General features: G+C 44.6%; 1 long non-coding RNA gene across 3 annotated transcripts; it reads right to left on the minus strand.

Moving 5' to 3' along the window:
- Positions 1-249: 249 nt before the first annotated feature.
- On the minus strand, positions 250-1,959 carry LOC118352255 (uncharacterized). Of its 3 annotated transcripts, none has more exons than XR_007405670.1 (3): positions 1,839-1,959; positions 1,140-1,289; positions 250-409 (listed from the first exon to the last, which is right to left on the minus strand). It is a non-coding gene; the product is annotated as an uncharacterized LOC118352255 (long non-coding RNA). The 3 variants fall into 3 exon arrangements; XR_004809105.2 differs by lacking the exon at positions 1,839-1,959 and adding an exon at positions 1,542-1,827 and having other exon boundaries at positions 251-409; XR_004809106.1 differs by lacking the exons at positions 250-409; positions 1,839-1,959 and adding exons at positions 416-830; positions 1,542-1,827.
- Positions 1,960-5,848: the final 3,889 nt, after the last annotated feature.

Here is a 5,848-nt window from a genome sequence, read left to right on the forward strand (position 1 = left end):
GCATAGTCAAGCCTCCATGCTGAGGGCAGAGACGCTTAGCTCAGAACTTCCTGATGATTATAAATTCTTCATCAACCCTGGATTAAGTCTTTTAAAGGGATTTTTCTTCTTCTATTTTTTTTTTTGAGTCACCGTGATCATAATTTTCAGATTTTCGACTACTTATAAAACTTTTTTTTCTTCCCCTCTCACAGCGAAGGTCAGTCACTTTTAAGATATAAGAGAATTTGAGAACAGATTAATGACAAAGACAAATGATGATTTTTATTTTAGCGGAAGTTTCGGTGCGTTTTCTGCCCAGCCTGGGTACTGATAATAAAGTACACTTGACATATAACTGCGTAAGTTCTTTGCTTTAAAGTTCAACAATGGATCAAAAGAACGAATTCTCTCTTTAAAAAGAAATGTCCTGGAAGGAAAAAATAAAAGGAAGGTTGGGGGGACCTCATCCATCCCTTTTGTCCTGTTCTCTTCTCTTTGTGGCCCAGAGACAGAGCATTGGGTGACTTCTTCAGAAAAGAGATCAGTGAAATTGTCAGTTGATTACTTCTCCTTGATTAGCATTTATAAGAGCCCTGTGATACAGTATTTGCATTCCTATTTAGCCGTGATTTTTGTGGGGCACCAATGATTAAACTTGTCACGGGGCTTGATTGACGGGGTCAGATCTTCACTTTCTACTCTTTTGAAATTAAAAACAAATGTGTCAGCTCCCTTCATGGGCCGGAGCGCCGTGAAGCTCGCCTGCCTTGTCATTGCAGATAGGTCAGGAATGTTTTAATTTTAGGGATGGATTCTGCTTGTCAAGTAGAGTGTGATGGCGTGTGGTTCTGGAGATGAGATGTGAAGGGTGTAAAACAAAGAAGAGGAAGAACAAAGACAAAGACACTCACATTATTAGACAGATTTAATTAGTCTGAATGGATATTATGCTAGATGAAGCAGTGAGCTGTGAAATTAACCCTTGATTACGGATTGGCGGATCATACTCATAAAGAGAATCAAACCTTTGTGGAGAGACGTGAGGTGTGATTTCAGCTTTCTCTACCCTTCTGGGGCGCGGGCCAGATCCCCACCCCCACCACCCACCCCGCTGTCCTGAAACGCCAGAATCTGTACGAGAAAGCGTGCAAGTTCACCTTTAGCTCGTGCCAGCAGGTGCACCCAGAGGAGGGGTTCCATCCAGCTTTCCCCTCTTGCACAGTTCAGAGAAGGCCACAAGCCAACGGTGGATGGAGGTGAAGCTCAGTGGCTGGCAGTGATTCGGATTTCCCATTCCAAGATCGAGCCTACAAATGGTCAAGTCTGAACGAGCGCTATTTATTTTGAGCCTCAGTACCCAAGAGCTCTACCAACTGTAGGGAGGGCACCTCCCAAGAACATCTTTGATACAATCTTCCCAATGGGTCTCTACCTCTCCACAGTCTTCCCCAGCAAATACCAGCTTCATCCTGACTCCCAGGTATTCCAGGCATATTAAAAGAGAGACGGGAGGCCGAGATGCCTGACCCAATATTGGTGCCCAATTAAGCAAAACTCACCTATGCTAAGGACCTCCTCAAGGAGGGGATGGTTGTGAGGGACAGTGCACAAAAGAAGGTGTGTGGGTCTGAGATAATGTGGCCTCCCAGAAATCCCTTAATTATTCAAATTATCAAAAGGGTATGAACTAAAAAAAAAGGGGGGGGGTATGAACTCTGCTGAGAAAGACCTTGTACAAGCTATACCAACTACTATCTCAGCCTTTAAGTAACTTGGTCTAGATGATTCCCTAAGCACCAGTTCCAGGAATGGGAAGGCTCTGGGGGCATCTTACAAAGGAGTGTCTGTTAGGTTACCTGGAGTCTCGTGGAAAGTCATCAAATCAGGTACTGAGGAAATGGAGTTCTAGAACTTCCTTTGTGGGACTTCTCCAAACCCAGTCTTCTCATTGGCTCACGGGAGGACAAGTCCTTCTCGAATAGCCTCTCATGACTGTGCTGAGCATGAAGTCTGAACTGTGTCCCTAACATGCCAGAAAGGTAGCATGTATTATTATTATAGTTCAGTGTAGACAACATGGCACCAACTCTAAGTCACTTCTCTGGCTCATCTGTTTCATTACAACCTCTCACCTTGACTGTGGCTCCATGCCGGGAAACTCCTAGTTGAGGAATGCCCTGGACAAGCAGATCACAAATGTCGTCTTGAGACTCTGGATCAATTGCAATCAATTGAAAATGAATTTATTCCCAATCATTGTTGAAGGCTGAGGGTGGTCAAGGAACTCATTGGCGTAACTCTGGAATTTTTTTGAATGTCAGAGACAGAGGGAAATTGTAACTGTTACCTCGGCTCTGTTCATGGGAATATGGTGTGCGCAAATAACATGCTTCACAGGTCAAGGTCGGGAAAATCCTTTGGCTTATGGTGTCTAGAAAGTCAGACTGTTTCCCCATGTAAACACAGTGACATTTATAACTGCTTGGAAATGAGAATTGTTTTCTTCCCAAAGAGGATGTTCTGTTTCTGAAGAAATGTCTTTCTTAGCCTTGAGTAATAAGAGAACTAACCTGCTATCTCCAATGTGACTTCACTGAGCTTTAGAGGAGGAAGGGACTTCAAGAAATCGGCTTATGAGGGGATTCCCAACATTTGGTAACCTTGCTCTTGAACAGACATGGAGTGATTTGGATGATACTTGGATGAGCTCTTTTTTTCTGGATGGTTCTATTTAGTTTTTGGTTTTTTTAGAGAAAGAGTGAGCAGGGGTAGGGTAGGGCAGGGCAGAGGGAGAAGGAGAGAAAGAATCTTAAGCAGTCTCTGTGCTCAGTGTGGAGCCTGACATGAGGCTCCATCTCACGACCCTGAATTAGGACTTGAGCTAAAATCAAGAGTCAGATGCTTACCTGACTGAGCCACTCAGGTGCCCCATTATATATCTGTTTTAAAGGATATTCAGGGATCCCTGGGTGGCGCAGCAGTTTGGCGCCTGCCTTTGGCCCAGGGCGCGATCCTGGAGACCCGGGATCGAATCCCACATCAGGCTCCCGGTGCATGGAGCCTGCTTCTCCCTCTGCCTATGTCTCTGCCTCTCTCTCTCTCTCTGTGACTATCATAAATAAAAAAAAAAAGTCTTTAAAAAAAAAAAAAAAAGGATATTCACTGGTGTGTTTCAGGGTTTCTCAACTTCAGCACCGTGGACTTTGTAGGTTGGATCGATCTTTGTTGTGGGGGCTGTCCTGACCATTGTGGGATATTTAGCAATATTTCTGGCTTCTACCTAGCAGCTGTCAGCACCATCACTACCCCAGAGGGACAACTAAAACGTCTCCAGACATTTCCAAATGTTCTCTGGGGAGTCAACAACACCCCCGGTTGAGAAGCACTGATAGATATCCATCATCGCATGGATATTACTACTCGGATAAGGCTAACAGGGAAAAAAAAGTGACTCAAATTAAAGAAACATATTAGGTCAACACAAACAGTAGAGAGAATACAGGTGTTTGTGATTGAGAGAATACAAGTTCAAACAAATAGAATACAGGCAGAAATCAAAAAGATTATGCATGACAGCAAGAAGTTTAGGGAAGATTGGTTTAGCCTTAAGTCCATGTTTGACAGATGGGAGTAACTAACATCCAGAACATGAAATGGATTTTGACAAAAATCACTCAGCTGTCTGTCCTTGTGTTAATCTTGCGAAGATAACACAAGAAAAGCACGTCACACAGTGCCTGGCACAGAGCAATAATAACAATCCCTAATGTATATTGAGCACCTGCTATGTGATGGGTAGTGTTTTCAGCTCTTTGCATCTAGTAGCTCATTTGATATTTACAAAAACCTTGTGAACCACTCAGAAAAAGATAAGGAAATATGTGAGGCAAGTGTTTGGTGGAAGGAGGAGGAGGATAAGCCATTTGATGGAGCTGTGGATAGAGCGTGGGATTTGTCATTTAGGCTTTCATGCCATAGTTTAGAATTTTCCCCTAATGCCTACTATGTGCCAAGTAGTAGGCTCCATCTGACCCAGAATTAATATTTAACCCATGGCTGTTATTATTATTAGCTGTTCTGCCCATGGTTTTGTGTGCTCTTGTTGCATTATTAGGGGAAGCTGATGGCTATTTCTGCATATTATTCATGCCAAACTAGAGAATCTGTTTTCTCAGTTGGGCTTCCAGGGATCCCTTTCCAGTCAAAGAAAAGCAGGTTGGTTATAAGTCAGGAGTGCTTTAGGCTGCAAATAAGAGACTACACACAGCAATTTAAATAAAACATGGTTTTCTTCTCTGGCCACCATGCCATCCAGGAGGAGACTGCTGACTCATTGGGCCAATGGTTTAATGATGTTAGAAGGTGTCCCCTGTGAATCTCTCAATTGTCACCTCCCTACAGCAAGATGGCTGCTGCCACTAGACGTGGTGGCCCTATGCAAGGTAAGAAGAGGAGTAAGATCACTGTGTGTCCTGGCCACTTTTGTCCCCTCTTCTCAAGAAGGCCAAACCTTTTGCAGAAACCCAGCAGAATTCCACTTAAACTTCCACAGCCAGACCATGTAATTTTGTCATCTCTAGTTGCAAGATCCTGTGACATGAGTATTTGGTTGGGCACATTGCCACAGAAAACAAAGCCAGGATTTTATCAGCAGGGAAGAAGAGGGATGGATATTGAGTAGGCGACAGTCGTGTCTATCCTGAGGACTATCCCCATGGCAAGGATGCGCTGTCACCCCTCCTCTCCCTTCCTCCCCCAGGTCCTCCTTTCCCAGCAGCCAGCAGGGAGTTGGGGATCCAGTTTCATTCCAAATGAGCATTCATCAATCACCAAATGCAGACTAAGTAAATATTGTTGGTCCAAAACATTCCGGGTGCAAGGGGCTATATAAACAATATTAGATGCCATCATCATCACCATTATCACCGCCACAACAAATATGACCATCTGAGGACCGACCATGACCACTAGGTATTTCAGATACACTATCACATGTAAAAGTCACGAGGACCCCACGGTGTTATCATCATTCACATTTTACAGAAGAGGAAGTAAAATTTGCAAAAGATAAAGTGGCTCCTTGTAGCTCCCTCAGTGAAGTAGCAAATCCTGGCTTGAACCCAAGCCAGAGGAACCCCAAAGCCACTGTCTTCACCTTCTGGGTGTTAACAATACAGCAAGGGTTGCCGTATCAAGATGAACCATCACGATAAGTAGTTTCCCAGCTCTGCAAGACAGAATGATAGCAAGTGGTAAGCGAGGTGGTCCTGGAAACAGGGTTTGGAAGAAGAACAAGGATGGTGGGTTTCATGAAGGCCAGACATAGTCAAGCAAGACCCTTGAGCTGTCCCTTAGGAGAGATTTGACTCGATTTGCACGTGGTTATTAAGGTCAGTGCCAGCTCCCAGCTACAACCAACACCCAGACACGAAGAGCACTGAGGAAGTCTGGACAGCCACAAGGCGAACAGAAACCATTATGCTCCGTGTAGACGTAGTTGGAGTTTCTAGGCATTTCTGAGGTTTCTCGAGGTCCGCTCACAAGCCTGTGGCCACCTGCCTCACACCAAGGGCTTCAGGTGTTCACAGGGCTCTGGCCAAGCTGAGAGCAGCCGCCTCAGGAGACCAAGCTGCTTGGGCATATACCAGGGCCACCTCTGCTTCCTGCGCGTGTTTGTCCAAACTGGTCCACCTAAGGGCAACCCCAGATTCCCCCAAGTGGAAAAAGAGAATGTGTGCTTTCTCTTCGCATATTTCTAAATGCCTGTGAATATAAAAGAAAGGAAACAAAACCCCAGAAGCCCAGGATATATGATATCCCAAACCATGAGAAAGACAGGAAACTTTCTGAATCAGGAATCTAGACC

Source organism: Canis lupus, chromosome 24 (genome assembly GCF_003254725.2).
Source record: "Canis lupus dingo isolate Sandy chromosome 24, ASM325472v2, whole genome shotgun sequence".
NCBI lineage: Eukaryota > Metazoa > Chordata > Mammalia > Carnivora > Canidae > Canis > Canis lupus.